Here is a 22,352-nt window from a genome sequence, read left to right as displayed (position 1 = left end):
CTTTTGGTTAACAGTCTGGGTAGCCCAGGGGCGTAGCAGAAGCTTGTGGCGCCCGGGGCTAGCCCTCAGTATGCCGCCCCTTGGGGGGGGGGAGAGGGGGGTGCTCGGGAAAAAGGACGGTGAGCACTTGAAAGATGTCCGAGACACGTAGTAATGACTGGACTAGGGATCTCCCGCATCTGTTAGTCTTTGAGAGCATGAGAGGGTTTGGGGTGTGATTTCCTGTTCTAAATATTTTCCATTGGCCTATCACGAATAGATAGAAAATAGTCCTTTTAATTATTGTGTTTTATACTACGAAAAGTCCATAACTTTACTTGTTACTTAATTTCTTCCCTCGCACGGCTACTGTCCATTTTGCCAACTTTCTTTTTGCCCATTTTGCATCTTTTTTTTTATTTGGCAATATTAATCACTTGTGCAGTTTACCACCTGGATTACTGGCTGGGCCTTCTCCAATTATCTCCCTTTATTGACATAGGTGCACACAGCACCGCTCTGCGCTGGGTGGTGCATCCACACAACATGTGTTCTCCTGCTCCCCCAGCTGCACTGCCTATAACATTGACCATCCATGTAAATCTCTGCCTTGAATATATTAGAAAGTATGACATACCACGAGCAGTGCTTCAATTGGAAATGTGCAAGTGCTGGCACTACCCATCTCCAAATAACTGTCTAAATCTGGGAAATGTTGGTACTTTCTCATTCATAGCATTGACCCACACAGAAGAGCAAGTACTCTCCCTTACTAACTAAAGAAGTGCACATACTTAACACTTAATGGTATCAGGCTCCTTAAAGCACTGGCTGTCAGTTAATTACTTTTGTATGTTGCATGTCTTATTCACACAACTCCTCCTCCACCTCACTGCGTGCTAGGCATTGTGGGTCATGACAAGAAGATAAGAGCAACCCTCTAGTCGCACAATCATGACATAAACACATGCCCACGTATAATCAAAACAAATTCCAAACTTTGCTCACATATGGTCACAACAAAAAAATAAAACTCTGCCAACCACTTTCATGATCTATTGAGATATCACTTTTTTTTAACTTCTAGCGCAAAATTCATTTTGAATGTGAAGGGTGATCATCTGCACAGCTGATTACACCCCCCACCTCCTTTCGTGCATGCGCCAGTGCTAATAAAGTAAGCCTGGCCCAGAATCTTGGAAGTATCTTTCACAAGCACAGGAAAGTGTCACAGGACCACGCTCGGCAGCATCACCTCCCCACTAACCGACGGTGCACTTGTTGCTGCAGCTGCACACAGATTGCAGGACCTCCACATCAGCATTGTTCCTTCCCAACAACACAGTCACACCCATAGGGGTTCAGGCTCCAGGAACAGACGTTATAAGTATAAGTATTTCCTTCACGGGCTCAAGCTCTAAGTTGCTGTGTTGCCTTACACAGACACCCCGTTGCTCTCCGAATAAACCTTTTCTGTATAACGAAATAAACCAGAAACCATCTATCAGTGAAAACAATTATCTTCCCAATGATAACTAGTTTTACAGGTTGCATAGCACATTTCTGATATTTGTTTTTCCCTCGACTTCATTGCTTGATTTTGCTTAAGAGAAAGCGTCACTCATTGCTGTGGAAATGTCACTCATAATTACACTGATATTATAAAAATGTCACACATACTAATCTGAAACCTTGGCAGCTATGCTGGTAATTAGAATTATGCAGTCTCTCACCTCAACTCTTCATAATTGTAAAAGCTCAGCACTGCCCGCCGGCGACTCTCTACTCCTCACAACGACGAGAGCGTAGTGGTGCGCGTAATGCGTCACCTATCGCGATGCGAGGGGAGGGCTGGCCAAATGTCCATTGCAGGGCCGTCATTGGTAGCGCTACCGCGCGCCACAACTGATTGACGGCCCTTGCTGGACAGGGGGGGGGGGGAGCCAGCCAAGTCAACAACAGACCGTCGAAGCCTGCAAGTGGCAAAAAAACGAGTTAGGCCGACGGGGAGGCGCACCGTAGCACTGTGGGAGGCCGCCTTAATAATTTATTTGGGTTTGGGAGTTGGGACAACTGTGCCAACAACTTTTCAATTCCCAAAATAAATTACAAGCGCCGGGCCCGGCCGGAACGGGCCTCAGTGCTGCACGACCACTGCCGCCTCAAAAATTGTGCCGCCTGGGGCGGACCGCCCCCCCCCCACCCCCCCCTAGCTACGCGGCTGGGGTAGCCATTGATTCTGGAGCCACTCTGGGTTGGGAGTTGTGGGTTCTTTGGTTTTTTGTTCAACAGGTCATGCAGTGCAAATTGGTGAAGCCCCCTATGGTGCCCCTGCAAAGCAGTGCATACAGGCAAGTTTGAGAGCCTCCCTACTTCCTCCGCTCCCCTCCTTTGGCCTGCTCCCCCCTCCCAGCTCCCCTAGCCTAACTCAGCATGGCTAGGATAGGCGTACTAACCTGGAACATTCATTGGATGGTGACAGTGCGAAAGCGACCTGTAGTACAACAATACATCAGGAGGAGAGGCGTACAGATTGTGCTCCTCCAAGAAACACACATCATGAAGGGGGAAGAGACCCGCTTTCAGAAGTGATTGTGGTGCCAATGTTACAGCACCACATATTCAGGTTTCGTGTGAGGAACACATATGGTTTCGGCTGGGGGTTCCATTCCAGTGTCTAGCTGAAGAAATAAAACCAGAGAGGTGTTATGTTCTGGTGAAAGGCCAACTAGGTGGCAGACCTATACTGCTTGGGAGTATTTACGTGCGGAACACAGCGCAACCAGCCTTCTTAGTATGGCTTTTGATTGCCCTTACTTGATGGGCACATGTCCACTGGGTCATGGGGGAGACTTTAACTGTGTCCTTGATACGCAAATAGACTGGTTATATTCTCCTTTGCCTGCTTCCCCGGTAGTGACTGACACTGCCTGCCTCTCCCTGCCTCTCACAATGGCTATCTCATTGGTCCCTACATGACAGTTGGCAAGTACTTAACCCGGGGGTTAGAGACTATTCTTATTATTCATCTTCACATGAGCTATATGTGTGGTTAGATTGCATTCTCTGCCATTCCACTATTCAGTTACAATTTACGGATGCAGAGTACCCGGGGAAACTTTCTCTGATCATAATCTGCTTCAACTTCACATAGGCTTGGGGAGCCATGACTGCCAGTTCCAAAGTGGCGTTTGCACTTGCAGCCTACCATTTTAGAGGACCAGTTCTTCAAGGAAGATACAAATGAGGCTTTATCCCAATACTTCACAGATAATTGAGGCACAGCCACCTCTAGGCTAAGTGGGAAGCACAAAAAGTAGTGATCAGGGATCACTGCATTCACACAGTGGCGGGTGCCAGGGCAGGTCTGCATAGAGACTCAGTCCTCACTGAAACTGTGCTTGGGGCTCTGGAGGAGGTGGCCAGTTTATACCCTGCAGAGCAGACAGCACTAACAACGGCCTTAGACCACCATGCACAATCAATAGATTAGTTACGCTGCATGGATTACAGAGCATACCAGGCAAAGAGGCACGCTGAAGTGGACAAAGTAGGCAGGCTACTGGCCTGGCTTTTATGCACTGCAATACCCATATTTTGAATCACTATTAGAGTGTACCTGATGCACACAATCACTAGCCAAGAGGAGATACACTCAGCATTCACCACACACTATGTGCTATATGAACCCCCCATGCTCTGTCAAATGCATATCCGTGATTTCCTTAATGGGATTACAATACCTGCCCTAGATCCTCTCAGAGGAGCGGCCACACACAAAACTACAGGCTTCAATAGACTACTCTTTCAGTTCTATAACGCTTATGAGCCCCTGTTAGCAGTGGCAGCTCCTTGTGGTACTGAGAATTCTGGACCCTGTTATTAGGTGGTACCGAAGCTCTACACTTGTGTCAAAAATATAATCGTATCACGACGAATTTGGTATCGGCAGACCGGTAATGGTTGAGATATTATACCTATGCATTTGCGTCATGATCGAGTGACGAAATCACCCTGAAATCATAGCTTTTGTCTTGAACCCTCGGGTTCCATTTTGTGAGCGGCATCCATTTTGTGATTGCCCTTACATAGTCAAATGGCTAAGGCCGAATTCGATCTGAAAGGACACGTACACCTTTGCTGACTTCCCTGTGACCTGGGCGAGCTAACCCCACTGCCTGATCGGGCAGTCCCCATCCCACTGGCCGAGCGAGATTAGTATCAAGGCACAACATGTCATAAACCGTTCATCGCATACAAGCTATGTTTTATCACACACACACACACCTGTCCCTGTTTCTTCTTTATGGCCTATTTTACGAGGAGGAGGAGCCCGATTTTATTAGGGGTCCATCGATATCTGATGGAAGTTCTGGGCCTTGCCAGGTAATCTATCACGAACTAGACAAACTGAAATGTGGGATTGTCATCATGACTATGCTTTTTCTTTGTCGTAGAAATATTTATATGACCCACTGTAAAAACAAAGAATTCTTGCCTGAAGTGTAATATTTTGTATAAAAAGAGAAGGCTGTTTCTGTAAAAACGAGCAGTCTCCTGAGAACCTACATGCGCTACATGCTGTTGTACTTCTAGGATACCTGTTACTGGTTGCAGCCAATAAACACGATCCTTGACATCACCCAGAAGACTCTGTGCTTCTGTGGTCCAAAACAGGAAGGACTCAAGAGGTCTTTGGGTGTTCCCCTGGCACCGCCGGGTCCATAAAAACCCGGTACCTCAGTTGGCGCCCAACTCGGGGCGGTATCAAGCGGTATCGGTCCAAGCCAGATGTTCGTGAGGAGCTTCGTGTGAAAATTCCAGAGGACGGCCAGCCACGTCAGCGACCCCTGTATGTCAACGTGGTTCCGAAGGTCTTTGCTGCGAGGTTCCCCGCGTCCCGACGGCTACGAAGGACTGCTGCCCTGACTATCGCCCTGTTTTGGACCATTGATCCTTGGTAGAGCGAAACGATAGACGAGTCTTCTAGTGACGTCATCGATCATCAATACTTCAGTTAAGTATAAGTGGAGCGTCTCCCAGTCCTTAGTTTGGTTCTTAGTTTATTATCCCTTGGGATAGCTTTGATTTGGAACTTGCAAGTGCCAAAGCCGAAGGACTCGTGTATAACCCTGGGCGTAGTGGGCGTAGTGGGGCTTCGCGGAGCTACGTGAAGTGGGCGAGAAACTACGCCCACCTCCGCACTCCGCGTAGCCCCACTACGCACCACAGGCCTCCCTCCCTCCCGCCCTCCCTAAATCCTTTAATTTAAACGTTAGTAATAATTAAAAGGCACTTACCTTGCGCGCCACTGCCCGCCGCGCCTCCGGGGCTCCCTGTCTTCATCTGCGCCGTCTTGGGTACTAATGCGCATGCGCGGGTGGCCGCGCATGCGCCTTTTCTTGTGAGGAATGCGCATGCGCGGCCGCCCGCGCATACGCATTAGTACCCAAGACGGCGCAGATGAAGAAAGGGAGACCCGGAGACGCGGCGGGCAGCGGCGCGCAAGGTAAGTGCCTTTTAATTATTACTAACGTTTAAATTAAAGGATTTAGGGAGGGCGGGAGGGAGGCGGGTGGCGGCCAGCTACGCTCCGTCTGCGGAGCGTGCGTAGTGCCGAATTCTGCGCCTGCTACGCAAAATGCATAGAAGCCGGCACTACGCACACTCCTTGCACGGAGCGTAGCTGCCCGCCCAACCTTACTCGTGTATTCACGAGGCTATCATATTCGATAATCCTTTGAAGTTTGAAGCTAGACTAGAGAGCGAAGATGCCTGGTCTTAGCAGACTTGGAAATTTGTTTTGCCTTGGTTGTAGTAGGGACTCCTGATTGGAGGACTCGTGTCCGGTTCCTCCGAGTGGAACTCCAACATATGAGCTCTATGTGAAGCATGGCATAGGCCCTATCACATATAATGAAGTGTGGATCCGATACACCAGAAACCATGGTGTTTTAAAATGGCCCCAATATGGTAGCTTTGACACGGAAATCCTAGATAATCTAGAGGTTAAACTTTTTAAGAAGAAAGCCCGGCCGGCGATGTTTGACTCCTTTCGCCTATGGCGCAAAGAAGCCAAACAAAAAGAAATGAAATTAGCAAAGAAGAATAAACGAGGTATGTCAATGGTACAAGCTGCCGTTGCGTTCAGGGATAATGAGGAAGAACAAGAAAATGAACAAGCGTTTAGAAGTAGGAAGTTGGCAGCAGACAAATGCTACCCAGTTCTGCCACGTAAAGGACGAGGATCAAAAGAAGAACTTGATAAGGATCCTTTAATGTCCCACCTTCTGAGTTCACCACCCCCCTATGCACAAAATGTTACTGCACCCCCACAACACTTTGTTATACCACGCCCCGCCGCACGAACTCCAGTACTTCCACAATCACCAGCTCCTCTTCAGCTGGTTTCTACTCCTCCGGCGCAGCTCTCTCAAGGGCCGCCGCCTTTGCTACCTACTTCATCTGCTTTTTCTACGACTTCGCCTACTGCTCCAGCTGCTTATCCTAATACTGCCTCTGCTACTACCTCCACCTCTGCTTTACATCAGCCTGTCTCTTCTGGCGTTCCTGCCTTTCCGTCAGTCTCCCCTTCTGTTCGACAGAGAATGACCAACACTGTTGCTGGTCTGTTCTCCCCTTTCTTTGGGTCGCCTAACACGACCCCTAGCATGGAACGAAGACAGTTGCGGAGTCAGCTGCCTGACTATCGAGAGAGAGAATTACTGAATAGATTAGCGCGTAAATGGGTTATCGATACTGCAAGATATGATGAAGAGTCTATTATAGAAGTCTTCCGTCAATGGGAAGCACCGAAGCAGAGATATGTTCTCGAGCAAATGTGCGAGCTTCTCCAGGAAGACCTGGAGGGAAATGATCCAGAGCATGACCTGTCTGAGTTGTGCCGTGTACGGTTTAAGTTTGCAGAAGGTATGATTGTAGGCACCGATGTTGAAAGAGCGGTTACAACATTGTTGTCGTATCGGAGTAAAGGGGGTACTTCTAGATCACTATCTGAATGTGATGCACCAGGTAGGAAGAAGGCGCGACAGTATCCCATGAGAGAGGTTCCGCCGGTTTGGAGGGAGGGGGATGCGAATGCTGACCCAGCGATTCCGCCGCATTTTCACCGTGTGTGGGTACATGTTCCTTGGAAAAGATCTGAGGTTTTGGCTCTAAAACAGACATTGCCTGATCCCCGTAAAAATCCTGCAGGGTATTATAAGGAGTTGTCACAGACTGCAAGCTCCTGTGTCATGAATTTAGCCGATGTATACATGTTGTTTGGAAATGTTGTTCCACAGCCTTTATGGGGAAAGATTCGTCATGCAGATCATGACCAAGAGTTAGGTGATACATGAGCTAATATCGCTGCTGCTGATGCTAGACAAGTTGGTGGTGCTAAACCTGAGCCTTTAGTAGCAGAACTTCCGGGTAGGATTATAGCATATATGAAGACTTTAATGCCCGAATTGCGTGTTAATTGGGGCAAGTTGTCTGCATGCAAGCAGAAGAAAGATGAGACTGTGTCTGACTTTTTCACGCGGTTCGAGGAGACTTTCGTCGATCATAGTGGTCAAGATATGGCTACCGAAGGTGGCCAGAGATTGTTTGTTGACAAATTTGTACATAATTTGCTTCCTGAACTATGTAATAAGTTGAAGGATTCTTTGAGTGCTTGGGCTGTTTCCACATCAGCGCAGATTTTAGCTACAGCCCAGTACTATGAAAATAGGCGCAAAGATGAGCTAGAGAAAGCGGATAAAAAGACGAAGGAATTGAAAACTAAAGTCCTTCTACAGCAAGCTTATCCACCTCGTACTGCTAGTCAGCACGACTATCAGCAACCCCGGCAGTATTCGAGAAACTCGCAAAGAAACGAGTCTTCTCAACCACGTTTACTGTATGGGCCAAATCAGTGTGCGTATTGCAAGGAAGAGGGTCATTTCAAGAGCAGTTGTCCGGTCTTGTCACGGCGTATGAATGGTGTTTCTAGTGCAAGAGGTCGAGGTGTTCAACAGGCTCCTAGAGGTAGGGGCCGTGGAAATTTCCCCCACAATGCTCCTTCTTTCCCGCCTCAGAATTCCATGAATAGTTTTGACCAGCAGAATAACGCGTTTACTAGGACAGCTCAGTACTATGCTGATGACTACTATGCAGAAAAGGAGAATATGGAGGGTAATGATTGCTAGGACAGCCATGGACAAAGAGAGGGAGTTGTTTCAGTTCCAGTAGATCAGAATGGACCTTATGTTGAGGTGATTACATCAGGTGTGTCAGAGCCTTTTCTGTTGGATACTGGTGCTACAAAGAGTTCTATTATGCACTCAAAGCTCCCTGGCGCACCTTTGTCTGGAGAAATGAACGTTTCAGTAGGTTTTTCTGGCGCCCCGGTTAGGAACCCGATTTCTAGTCCTATGTCTCTTTCTGATGGACCTTGTGAATTGGAAGCACCCCTCATTCTTACAACAGGTTGTGGTGAAAACTTGTTGGGATTGGATCTGTTAAAAAGATTACATGCAACTTTGTACTGTTCTCCTTCGGGAGTACAACTTACCCTGGGTAAGAAAGTGGTTTCTCCAATGTATTTGTCAAGGGACAAACTTCCAACAGAATTGTCTTCTCTTCCAGATGTCCTTTGGGCTACTGGATCCACTGATGTGGGTCTTTTGGAAATAGCGCCATATGTTATAACGTTGAAAGCCAATGTTAGACTGCCACGTATTCCCCAATACAAAATATCTAGCGAAGGTGAAAAGGCGTTGTTAGCAATCATTTACGATTTGATTGAGAAAGATGTAATTGAGGAGACAAGAGGCAGCATCTGTAATAGTCCTCTTCTGCCGGTTTTAAAGCGTACTGATCCTTCCCAACCACCTGTCTATAGGCTTGTGATTGATCTGAGAGAAGTGAACAAGATTGTTGTGCCACAGTTTCCAGTTGTTCCCGATATCACTGCCCTGTTGACTATGATTCCAGCTTCAGCCACTTGGTTCTCAGTGATAGATTTGAAGAATGCTTTCTTCAGCATCCCGATTGCTGAGGAGAGCAGAGATATTTTTGGCTTCAATTTAGGAGGCCGAAGTTTCCGCTTCAAACGCGCTCCTCAGGGCTACTGTGAAAGTCCATCAATATTCAGTCAGGCTCTGAAATCACAGCTTGACACGATTGTTTTACCCGACGGCGCGTCTCTTATTCAGTACGTCGATGATTTACTAGTCACTGCAGATACTGAGGAGATTTGCAAGCAAGCCACTTTGTCATTGTTGTGTCATTTATGTGATCTGCGCCACAAGGTCTCTCTTTCAAAGTTGCAATATTGTCGACAAGAAGTGACCTACTTAGGTCACCTCTTATCGAAGGAGGGAAGGAAACTGACCCCAGAGAGAATTCAGACAATTGCAAAATTGAGTGTCCCAAGGACACAGAGAGACGTGCGTGCTTTCTTGGGCATTACATCATATTGCAGACAATGGATACCGAATTTCTCCTTGTTGGCCAAACCTTTGGTGGCATTAACTCGCAAGGATACACCGAAACCCATTCCGTGGTCTGAAGAGTGTCAGACAAGTTTTTCCGAATTACGAGAATGCATTGTGTTTGGCTCCTGTGTTGGGTACCCCCGACTACAGTAAGCCTTTCACGTTGTATGTCCATGAGAAAGAAGGTTGTGCATTATCAGTTCTGACACAGCCTTTTGGGGGCAAACAGCGTCCATGCGCGTACTTTTCGGCAACTCTAGATCCGGTAGCTAAGGCATTGCCAAGTTGCTTGAGGGCCACTGCGGCAGCAGCTGTCTGTATTCGACAGTCTGCTGGGCTAGTAATGAATAATACGCTGATTATCATGGTCCCACATGCAGTAGACATTTTGCTAAACAGAACAAGGACACAGCATTTAACTAGTGCTCGATTGTCAAGTTATGAGCTGACACTGTTAGCGAGTCACATACACATAAAGAGGTGCGACACACTGAACCCAGCCACGTTATTGCCCATTCCAGTAGAGACAGATGAGGTCGAAGAACATGACTGCTGTTTTAGGACAGAAGAAGAGACAAGAGGGAGAATAGATTTACAGGACACTCCTCTTTCTGAATGTAACGATACTTTATGGGTTGATGGTTCGTGTTTCAAGTTGCCTAATGGTGATACGACTGCAGCACATGCTGTGACAACTTTGCATACAATTGTTGAAGCTGCACGTATCCCCCACAATTCCGCGCAAGCAGCAGAGTTGATTGCACTTACAAGAGCATGTGTGTTGGCGAAAGGGAAACGAGTGAATGTGTACACGGACAGCCAATACGCCTTTGGCGTGGCTCACAGTTTTGGACGATTGTGGCGTGATCGTGGGTTCCTGACGTCGCATGGTGCTAAGATCCAACATGGCCAGTTAGTGAATGAGCTTCTCGAGTCACTGACCTTACCACTACAAGTTGCGATTGTGAAATGTAGTGCACACAAAAAGGTGACGGATGATGTTGGTCGTGGGAATGCGTTTGCGGATGAAGTCGCAAAAGAAACTGCTAAGAATGTAATGAGTCGAATGTATGTTGCAGGCCCTGCGAGATGGATTGGTGATGTTGGTATGTGCGAAGATACGATTGAAAATGTGAAGTCTATCCAAACTGAAGCCACAAAGAAAGAGGTGAATGAATGGAGAGAAAGTAAGGGTAAACTGGATGCGAATGGTTGTTGGGTTGACTTGTCAGAACATCAGAGATGGCTGTTACCCGATGCGTATGTGCTTGCAGTGGTGACAATGGCTCATGGAATGGCTCACATCAGTGTGAAAGGGATCTGTAAATTGTTAGCTCCAGTATGGCAGAATAGTGGAATCCCTAAATGTGAAGAGAATGTGGTCAAGAACTGTATGGTGTGTCTGAAGTACAATCCTGGTAAGGGAACCCCAACTCCAGCTGGCCATTTTGCGCCTCCAACGTATCCGTTCGAGGTTTTGCAGCTAGATTTCATCCACATGGAGAGGTGCAACAATTTGAAATACGTACTCGTTGTTGTTTGCGCCTTTTCGAAATGGATCGAAGCATACCCCCTGAAGGACAACACTGCCCTATCAACAGCTAAAGCCCTTGTCAAAGAGTTCTTCCCTAGGTTTGGAATGCCTAGAATGGTCTGGAGTGATAACGGAAGTGAATTTGTGGGTCGAGTGATGAAGAGAGTGTGTGAAGGGCTAGGCATACAACAGAAGTTCCACGCTGCAAATCACCCCCAATCAGCTGGATTAGTAGAGTGCTATAACGGCACGTTAAAGTTGAAACTTGCCAAGATCCAAGCAAGCACAGGTCTTAAATGGCCTGACGCTCTGCCCTTGGCACTCCTATCCACAAGAATGACTGTTCACTCTAGAGTAGGATTTAGTCCACATGAAATTGTGTTCGGCCGCCCGGCCAACATATGGGGAGTGCCAAGGCCCACCAAGTTCAGTGAAATAGAGCATCCTGTACTGCTTGACTATCTGTATGAATTGACGGCTAAATTGCGTGTTTTACACCAACAGGTCCACGACATTCCACCTCAGGCCTCTGAAGCTCCAGGGCATCCTATCGATCCTGGAACCTATGTCCTCGTGAAAAACTTCCAGCGGACAAAGAATGATGAGCCCCGCTGGACCGGCCCTCACCTAATCCTCCTCTCCACGAGATCTGCCGTTCGAGTGGAAGGAAAGAAACACTGGATCCACGGGACCCATTGCAAGAGGGTCCCGTTACCTCTGCCTTACGACCAGCGGGTCCAGGAAGGGATTGCTGACTCTGAGACCGAGACTTTGCCTCTCTTCCTGCTCTTTAGTGATGCACAGATTAAAGGAACAAACTCTGTACGAGAAAGTGACGACATTCTGCAAGGATCTGTACCACCGTCAATGCGATTGGACACTACAGAGCCTGAACTATTGTCCCAAGACCAGACAGCACCTGGTACCAATCGTTATAACTTGAGGCCGAGACCTATGACTATGGACAAATAAACCTTTTTACTTTTTACTGTGCAGCTCTCTCATCTAGGAAACTTGCTCATTTTTGTTTTTTGAACTGCCATCTGGTTCTGCTGCTAGGGCCGTGGTTGCCACAGTCTTTGGAGTGCAGCTGGAGACGTTTAGGTCGACAGTTCTGTTGGTTCAAGGGAGTTACCCTGGATTGACAGAAGCACTCCCTAGCAGAATCAATCTCCCACCGCGGACAGCAACTTAGAGGATGGAGTTTCCCAAGATGGAGAGACCTGCCAGATCAACGAACTTTGAAACAAGAATATGCACTGTGATGGCAAAAACACGATTTTTAATAATATGCATTTTCATGTTGTGTAGTATAATGATGTTTTTAATTGGCTATGCTTTGTTCACCTTTCGTGTATCATTTGCACGCACCACATAGCCCACACCTCCTCCTACTGTTTCCCCGCACTCTTTTCACCCCCTACCTGAACACGAGTCTGCCAGAAGATTAGAATTTATAAACAACTCATTCATTCAGCTCCTACACCAACACCAGTTTGTAATGAACACGACAAATTGCTGGGTATGTGGACTTATGCCACACACGACAGATAAGGGTATCCCATATTTTGTCCTGCCATTTAGCTACTATGGTTCTTTGTGGGCATTTCAAACAATGTTCCTATTTGCCCTCGAACCATATTCCCCAGGAAGCAATTCAAGCAACAAGGCACTAGTGGCAGGAATCAGAAATATGAGTAGAGATGTCAACACGTATGGAACGATTCCCAGAGATGAATTGAAGCCTTACAGTAGATGGAATATAACAAAATATGGAATTTCCTTGAGTGAGAGCCAGCGAGCAAAGAAGTCCTCCCCAATCTGGATAGTACCCCATCAGGGTCACCTATGTCTGCAGGGAAATGGCAAAAACCCCAGAGCCCAGCTAGGGAAGAGTGTCTGTACTGAGACTTAGGTCTTCTCGTCCCAGACCTCCCCTTCGTTCTTAGCAGCTAAGGGTACCTACTTCATCTGCCATGATAGAGCATATACATGGTTGCCCCCCTTACTTTTCGGGCACATGTTTCATCTCGTTCCTACTGCCACCCACCTACACGGCCGAGGCAGATTACCATAGGACAAGGACAGTTAGGGGTGTTGTGAGTAAAGACGACACTGCGGAACAGGAGTTTGGGGATTTCGCAAAAGGTTTTCTGCCTTTTTGGGGGCCTATGGTGAACAGCAGGAACATTCGCCAATTAACGAGGGTAGTTGAATCGGCCGTGATCGAAACGGCTGGTGCCCTTAGTAACTTGACTGCGGAGCTCCAGTCGGACCGCCTTATGACCCTTCAGAACAGGGTTGCCCTAGATGTCATACTTGCAGACCGTGGTGGGGTATGTAAGGTGATCCAATCCAGTTGCTGCATCTTCATCCCAGATAACGCTCCGACAGTATACCAGGCCATCTCCAAACTGCACAAAATTTCCGAGTCCAGTCACGTGGATGAAGGAGACTGGTCCTTAATGGGGTGGTTCTGGAAACTGATATCTGCCTGGGAATGGAAGATTCTGATAGTCATTGGGATGGTTTTAGCCATTCTGTTTATGTTCTGCCTGTGCGTACAGTGCGCTCCTGCAATATGTGGCCTCTGTGCTACATCATGTGTAAGGAAGCCTGTATCAAGAGATGAACTAAGTAATAGGACATGGGTACTCACAAACTTTCTCTCAGGGGCCAAATATACAGTGTGGTTTGTGTCCGAGGGCCGCACCAGTGGGGGCGGGGTCAGTGGGGAAGGGGGCGGGGCTAGAGCAACAACAAAAAAATGTGACCATGAGGTTGATCACAGGTCCCTGCAGCGGACGCCTTCGTCCACTGAGCCACCAGACCTGGCATACACATCTCTCTCTCTCTTTCTTTCTTTCTTTCTCTCTCTCTCCCTCCCTCTCGCTCTCCCTGTCTCCCTCTGTCTCACTCACTCTGACTGTCTCACTCACTCGGACTGTCACTCCCTCTCTCCCACCCTCTCTCTCTCCCTCTGTCTCCCACCCTCCCTCTGCCTCCCACCCTCCCTCTGCCTCTCTCTCACCCTCTGCCTCTGTCCCACCCTCTGCCTCTCTCCCCCCACTCTGCCTCTCCCACCCTCTGCCTCTCTCCCACCCTCTGCCCTTTTCCCTTTCTCTGCCTGCCTCTCCCTTTCTCTGCTTGCCTCTCCCTTTCTCTGCCTGCCTCTCCCCTTTCTCTGCCTGCCTCTCTCCTTTCTCTGTCTGCCTCTCCCTTTCTCTGTCTGCCTCTTTCCCACCCTCTGCCTCTCTCCCACCCTCTGCCTGCCTCTCTCCTTTCTCTTCCTGCCTCTCCCCTTCTCTGCCTGCCTTTCTCCTTTGTCTGCCTGCCTTTCTCCTTTGTCTGCCTGCCTCTCTCCTTTCTCTGCCTGCCTCTCCCTTTCTCTGCCTCTCGTGCTTCAAAGGTACGAGCAATGATGAATCACTGCTTCACAGGAGGGCACGCCACTGAGATGCAGGGAGCACTCCCGTCGGGCTGGGACATTCTCTGTATTTTATGCCTTCTTCTGTCTCTCCTTTCTCTGTCTGCCTCTCTCCTTTCTCTGTCTGCCTCTCCCTTTCTCTGTCTGCCTCTTTCCCACCCTCTGCCTCTTTCCCACCCTCTGCCTGCCTCTCTCCTTTCTCTGCCTGCCTCTCCCCTTCTCTGCCTGCCTCTCCCCCTCTCTGCCTGCCTCTCTCCTTTCTCTGTCTACCTTTCTCCTTTGTCTGCCTGCCTCTCTCCTTTGTCTGCCTGCCTCTCTCCTTTGTCTGCCTGCCTCTCTCCTTTGTCCGCCTCTCTCCTTTCTCTGCCTGCCTCTCCCTTTCTCTGCCTGCCTCTCCCTTTCTCTGCCTCTCGTGCTTCAAAGGTACGAGCAATGATGAATCACTGCTTCACAGGAGGGCACGCCACTGAGATGCAGGGAGCACTCCCGTCGGGCTGGGACATCCCCCGTATTTTATGCCTTCTTCTGTTGTACGTCGGGCTGGGACATCCCCCGTATTTTATGCCTTCTTCTGTTGTACGACGAGGAGGGATCCCGCTGCACTCGCACAGATCACACTGTGCCATCCAGATCCCCGGAGTGCAGCTGCGAGCTGAGCTCTCTGACCAGGAACTGCTCCGGCACCACCCTCCTCCCCAGGGGGCCCTCAATATCCTTTGTGCTCACTGGTCTTGGCGGGGGGTGGGGGGGAGCTCCCTTTTCTCCTCCGACCCTTCATAGACAGCATCATGGAGCAGCATAGAGGACTGGGCCACCTCACCAGCCAGCATGCTGAAACTATGACATTTCACAATTCAAAACCCTACCTCTGACATTCACGTTTTGAAAAATGAGCATGCTTTTCTCAAAGTGACTTTACCCGGAACTGGCAACTTTAATACATTTTATTTTTCATTATCTGTTTTTAAAATATGCATAACTATGTACTTTTCTTACTCTTAACACTTTTTGAATATATTTCAAGGAGCTAAGCATACCAGTGAGACATACGATGTTTAGTTAAGAACTTGTGCATAAACACACATATACATTTTAATTTCTTATGATAATATGTGATTGTTTTATAGCATGTATTTTCATTTGTATTTTCACACGAGGTAGAGTTGTTTCCTGCCACTCAGAATATATCAATTATGACTGTCTTGTAGATGCTGATTACGTGACCTGGGTTCTTAGACACTGGTCATTTCAATGGAAAAAAGTTTACGGCTTTTAGGGAGCAGGGGGTCTGCATGGATCTGCATCGTAGAGCCCCTCAGGGCGATCTTCTCCCAAACGACCCCTCCTACCAGCTGCCCTGGCCGAGGCAGCTTCCGGGACACACACAGCCTCACTCGAGCAATTAACAGGTCTTTAAAAGACCATTTGCATGTTAATGGGCTTTGTTGGAATTTCACCTCTTCTTAGGCCCCTGCAGCTCCACTTAATCACTGGAATCGCCCTGGCCCCGCAGCAGAGTCTCTCAGAGTTGCGCTGTTGAAAGACTCAGTGTTTGCAGACACTCTAAACATTTTTTCCTAAAACACGGGTACAATGTCAGCAAGGTCCGCGGGCCACAAAGGAAGGCTTGCCGGGCCGCCACTGGCCCGCGGGCCGTACTATGAGTACCCGTGTAATAGGATGATGCTACAGCAGCACCTCAATGAGTTCATGTACACAGACCTGGACTCAGATTAGCATTAGTGTAGGTTATTGCCTATATAAGGGCAAAAGGAAGGTCTGTGGTACTGAGAATTCTGGACCCTGTTATTAGGTGGTACCGAAGCTCTACACTCGTGTCAAAAATATCATCGTATCACGACGAATTTGGTATCGGCAGACCGGTAATGGTTGAGATATTATACCTATGCATTTGCGTCATGATCGAGTGACGAAATCAGCCTGAAATCATAGCTTTTGTCTTGAACCCTCGGGTTCCATTTCGTGAGCGGCATCCATTTTGTGATTGCCCTTACATAGTCAAATGGCTAAGGCCGAATTCGATCTGCAAGGACACGTACACCTTTGCTGACTTCCCTGTGACCTGGGCGAGCTAACCCCACTGCCTCAAGCCAAACCTGTTCGGGCAGTCCCCATCCCACTGGCCGAGCGAGATTAGTATCAAGGCACAACATGTCATAAACCGTTCATCGCATACAAGCTATGTTTTATCACACACACACACCTGTCCCTGTTTCTTCTTTATGGCCTATTTTACGAGGAGGAGGTGCCCGATTTTATTAGGGGTCCATCGATATCTGATGGAAGTTCTGGGCCTTGCCGGGTAATCTATCACGAACTAGACAAACTGAAATGTGGGATTGTCATCATGACTATGCTTTTTCTTTGTCGTCGAAATATTTATATGACCCACTGTAAAAACAAAGAATTCTTGCCTGAAGTGTAATATTTTGTATAAAAAGAGAAGGCTGTTTCTGTAAAAACGAGCAGTCTCCTGAGAACCTACATGCGCTACATGCTGTTGTACTTCTAGGATACCTGTTACTGGTTGCAGCCAATAAACACGATCCTTGACAGTCACCTAGAAGACTCTGTGTTTCTGTGGTCCGAAACAGGAAGGACTCAAGAGGTCTTTGGGTGTTCCCCTGGCACCGCCGGGTCCATAAAAACCCGGTACCTCATCCTCCGCTAAGGCCGAGGAGCGTCGCCCCACAGCTTTTTTGCAATGAAACTCAGAAAAGATAAAATGATAATAACTTGTGTTAATATAATTTTATTTTCTCCTACTTTCACCCCAGCTTTGCATATGGGGGCAGGGGAGGAGTGGTAGCCCCCGCCTAAAGTGCGTAATGAATGCTTGGACACCCTTCTTGGGCCGCTCTAAACAGTCTTGCGCTCTTCGCATGTTCCTCATGCAGGCTGCCTCGCAGCCTACGTGGAGAATGTGCCTAGGCCTCCAGTCAGAGTCTGATCACCGAAACATGGTGCTTAGACCAATCACAACGCTGCTAAGGCAACATTGTGATTGGCTGACTGGGACCCTGGGTGTGCTTCCTGTGGCTGAATGAGGGAGGACTACAGAGGAAAGACGCTGCGAGGAAGAGGCGAGAAGGTAAGCTTAAAATAAATTATGTATTTTTTATAGCCACTTCCCCCACATCCTCCCCCCTACCTCATGCGTACTCCCCCTGCCCCCACACCCCTTCCTCCGATCCGCTCCGGCCTCTGCTGCCTGGTAGCTCTTAAACACCCAGAATGATGCCAGGCTCCTCTTACGTAGGGCCAGTTTCCACTGTCACTCCGTGAATCATTACTAGTATCCCTTCCTGAGCCTGATAAAGAACCATTGGAGGTGACGTCATACGTCCATTATCAAAGCTTGGCACGGACTATAAGATTCTAACAAAATTGTTGCGGTACGCCTACTGGAACACATTGGCCATCTGGTGCACCCAGATCAGAATGGCTTTGTCCCGGGCAGATCTACCACCCTTAATATTCATAGATTGCACAGAGTAATGGAGTTGGCCCCAGTCCTGTGGCCCTATGCAGCCTGCTTAGTATTAGATTTAGAAAAGGCATTTGACATTGTGGAATAGGAGCTACCTGTTCTCCATTCTGTCCTCATTAGGCATAGCTGGTAGGCTCCAAAGGCTCATTAGGCTATTTTATACAGAGCCCACAGTATGCCTAAAAATAGGCCAATGTATCCCTCCTCCATTCCCAGTGAGCAGAGGGACCTGCCAGGGGTGTCCCTTATCCATGCTCCCCTTTGCCCTGGCAATGGAGCCACTGGCACAGCATCTCCGTCAATGGGGATGGGCATGGGGTATCTCTCTGAATGGGGAGACACATTTAGTCTCCCTGTATGCTGATGATGTACTAATTTATGTTTGAGGCATCCAGGACAGCATAGAGGGAATAGCAGAGATCCTATTGGAGTTCCAGCTGGCCTGAGGGCTGGGAGTTTACTGGGCTAAATCCTGCTTGTTTCTGCTTCATGTGCACTGCCCATCACAACATTTGACAGTAGGCACACACCATCTGCGCTGGGAACCTCGTACGTTCCACTACTTAGACATTTGCATTTACCACGACATGCATTATCTCAGACACAGGGACCTTACCAGGGCCATTGCCTCTTTACGCCCTTGACTGTCCTTTTGGAGTACCCTCCCACTAACACTTCAAGGGAAAATGTCACTGTCAACGATGATGATGCTTCCTCATCTATATTTTTTTCACAACATTTGAGTGCAAATACCACGATCCACCTTCCATGCACTACATGCTACACTAGGGAGTTTTATTTGAAATAAAGGCAGGGGGTGTGTTGAACTGTGCAAGCTACAGTTACCTGTTGACAAGGGGGGCTTGGGGCGCCTAAGTTTGAACATTATTATTTAGCCACACAATTGTAATGGCCTGCTAGGTGGTTAGCGGGAAGACTGACAGATGAGTTGGGGTTACCATCGGCGGCAGGAACGCAGAGAGTGATAGGTGGTTAGCAGGAAGACTGACAGTTGAGTTGAGTATACCTTCAGTGGCAGAAGCGCAGAGAGCGATTGGGGAAATGCTACTTCGGCAGGCAAAATTCCGACAGGAGGCTAATGACCTACTACGCTTAGCATCCGGAAGCTACTGCAGAAGCCTTCACCTCATGTGGCCCATTCCATATTCCCCTGAGATCATGGTAAGTACTATTGCACCATTCTGTGGCTTAGTTGGGAGAGAAGGACTGATGGCCTGGGAGGAGGCTAGAGTAAGCATACTGGGTTGGCTGTGCAGAGATAAAGCACTCATACCATTTGATCAGCTGCAGAGTGTGAGTTACCGGTGGGCCATTTTTTGGCCCACGGTACACTAGTGGCAGCGATAGGTCATTTATGGCATATCACTGATATGGAACTAGAGCAACATCCATTTGTGCACACGCTCAATGTCATGGGTAGTGGTCGCAGACTTATCACTTGGCTCAGTAGGGCACTTGCACACACCACTCAGGACCCCTTATTGCCGACCTACAGGTGCTGGGAGAGAGATATAGGCTGTGATTTGATGTCCAGGGAATGGGATAGAGAGCTTTACTACCTGCAGAAAATATCACGAAACACTAAGTTTCAATACATACAACATAATATCCTCCATAGAGCGAATCTCACACCGTCAAGCTCACATAAAATATTTGGATCTGCCTCTCTCTGTCCCAGATGCCGCGCGCCGAACAAAATACAATCCCTCCAGTCCTCCCCGTCCAGCTGCAAAAACAACAATTGATGGATGGAATGTTGCACAATGGCAAAACATTCACCCCCAGTCACAGATCTTGGTTTAATCCATTGTTTTTTTGATCACCACACCACCCCAGTTCAGACATGGCCATATGCAAATCAGTGTTCACCCTGTGCCTCATGGGAACAGTCCAGCCCTAACTGCCAAGCCATGTCTTCCTTGGACCGGAATCAAGCATCCTAGAACGGTTTTTGGCTATCAGCCGTCATCAGCCAGGATAACTTGATTCCAGTGGCAAGGAGAGAACGGGACTCAGGTCTGAGCATACCCGTCCCACTCGGGGTGACAAATGCAAAAACAACAATTGATGGACGGAATGTTGCACAATGGCAAAACATTCACCCCAAGTCACAGATCTGGGTTTAATCCATCGTTATTTTGCTCACCACACAAACCCCAGTTCAGACATGGCCATATGCAAATCAGTCTTGACCCTGTGCCTCATGGGAACAGTCCAGCCCGAACTGCCAAGCCATGTCTTCCCTGCACCAGAATCAAGCATCCTAGGACCTATTTCTTGCTATCAGCCGTCATCAGCCAGGATAGCTTGATTCCAGTGGCATGGAGAGCACAGGACTCATGTCTGAGCATACCCGTCCCACTCAGGGTGACAAATGCAAAAACAACAATTGATGGACGGAATGTTGCACAATGGCAAAACACTCACCCCCAGTCACAGAGCTGGGTTTAATCCATTGTCATTTTGCTCACCACACCACCCCAGTTCAGACAGGGCCATATGCAAATCAGTCTTGACCCTGTGCCTCATGGGAACAGTCCAGCCCGAACCGCCAAGCCATGTCTTCCCTGGACCGGAATCAATCATCCTAGGACCGGTTTCTGGCTATCAGCCGTCATCAGCCAGGATAGCTTGATTCCAGTGGCATGGAAAGCACGAGACTCACGTCTGAGAATACCCGTCCTACTCGGGGTGACAAATGCAAAAACAACAATTGATGGACGGAATGTTGCACAATGGCAAAACATTCACCCCCAGTCACAGATCTGGGTTTAATCCATCGTTATTTTGCTCACCACACCACCCCACTTCAGACATGGCCATATGCAAATCAGTCTTGACAATGTGCTTCATGGGAACAGTCCAGCCCGAACTGCCAAGCCATGTCTTCCCTGGACCGGAATCAAGCATCCTAGGACCGATTTCTGGCTATCAGCCGTCATCAGCCAGGATAGCTTGATTCCAGTAGCATGGAGAGCACGGGACTCACGTCTGAGCATACCCGTCCCACTCGGGGCGACAAATGCAAAAACAACAATTGATGGACGGAATGTTGCACAATGGCAAAACATTAACCCCCAGTCACAGATCTGGGTTTAATCCATCGTTATTTTGCTCACCACACCACCACAGTTCAGACATGGCCAGATGCAAATCAGTCTTGACCCTTTGCTTCATGGGAACAGTCCAGCCCGAACTGCCAAGCCATGTCTTCCCTGGACCGAAATCCAGTATCCTAGGACCGGTCTCCCCATCCAGCTGACCAACATCACCCTCCCAGGCCTCTAACATGTGGAGGTTTTGACATTAATATGTCACATTATAGCACTGCACTGAGAATTACTCATTAAAAGTGATAGTTTTTCAATATGAACTTAGAACTATTCCCGCATCTACCCTGGCGACAGTGCCATTAGTGAACTAGGAGGCAAGATGGTTTTTGTGTGAACTCTGTATGTGGCCCAGATTCATATAGAGAGAGCAACATTATAGTCTATTAACTCGAGCACAATAGTCTTTTATACCGCTGGTATTCTCCGGTATTTGAAGATGCTTTCACATAAGGTAGTAAAGAAAAAGGATGATCAGTAAAATTAAATATTTCCCAACGATCACACAATTTGGTAATTGGGAAACTGTGTTTATTCCAGGTCTTCTGGATTCACTTTGTACAAATCTGCCAGTAAATGGGCATCTGTTTGTCTTTCCATTTTACCTCAAATGTTAATACTTTGTGTTTACCTCTTTGTGCAAAAGGGTAGAGCAGGGCTTTAAGTGGGATGAAAAAACTGGGGGGTCTCTCAAAGGGGCGTGGCTGATGTAAATAATGGAGTGGCTTAGAAACAACTAAGCTCAAAATCTGTGCTTAGCATAGTGGGGTAACATCTTCAAGAATGAGTCTGGAACAACGAGTTCCGAAGTCACGCAAGCCGAACAACGACTTGCGCAAACAACTAGTTAGCCTAAGACGGTCTTGTGTTCATGGAGGGCGGAGTTCAGAAGAGCATTGGACAGGAACAGGTAAGAGGCGTTCGGGTTAGTTATAAGAAGTGGGAGTGTTTGGGTTAGCTTTAAGGTTTAGTTTTAAGGGGGTTTGTGTTCGTTTTTAGGGGGTGGGAGGGGATTGAGTTGGTTTTAGGGGGTAGGGAGGTTCGGGTTCGTTTTTAGGGGCTTGGAGGGTTTGTGTTAGTTTTTAGGGGGTGGGAGGAGATCGAGTTGGTTTTTAGAGGGTGGGGGCGTTCGGGTTAGTTTTTAGGGGCTTGGATGGTTTCTGTTTGTTTTTAGGGGGTGGGAGGGAATCAAGTTCGTTTTTAGGGGGTGGGGGAATCGAGTTAGTTTTAAGGGGGTGGGGGTTGGTGTTAGTTTTATGGGGTGGGAGGGGATTGAGTTCGTTTTCAG

Source organism: Lissotriton vulgaris, unplaced genomic scaffold (assembly GCF_964263255.1).
Source record: "Lissotriton vulgaris unplaced genomic scaffold, aLisVul1.2 SCAFFOLD_2312, whole genome shotgun sequence".
Taxonomy (NCBI): domain Eukaryota; kingdom Metazoa; phylum Chordata; class Amphibia; order Caudata; family Salamandridae; genus Lissotriton; species Lissotriton vulgaris.
The sequence above is the reverse complement of the archived record's forward strand: the minus strand, read 5'-3'. Positions refer to the sequence as shown.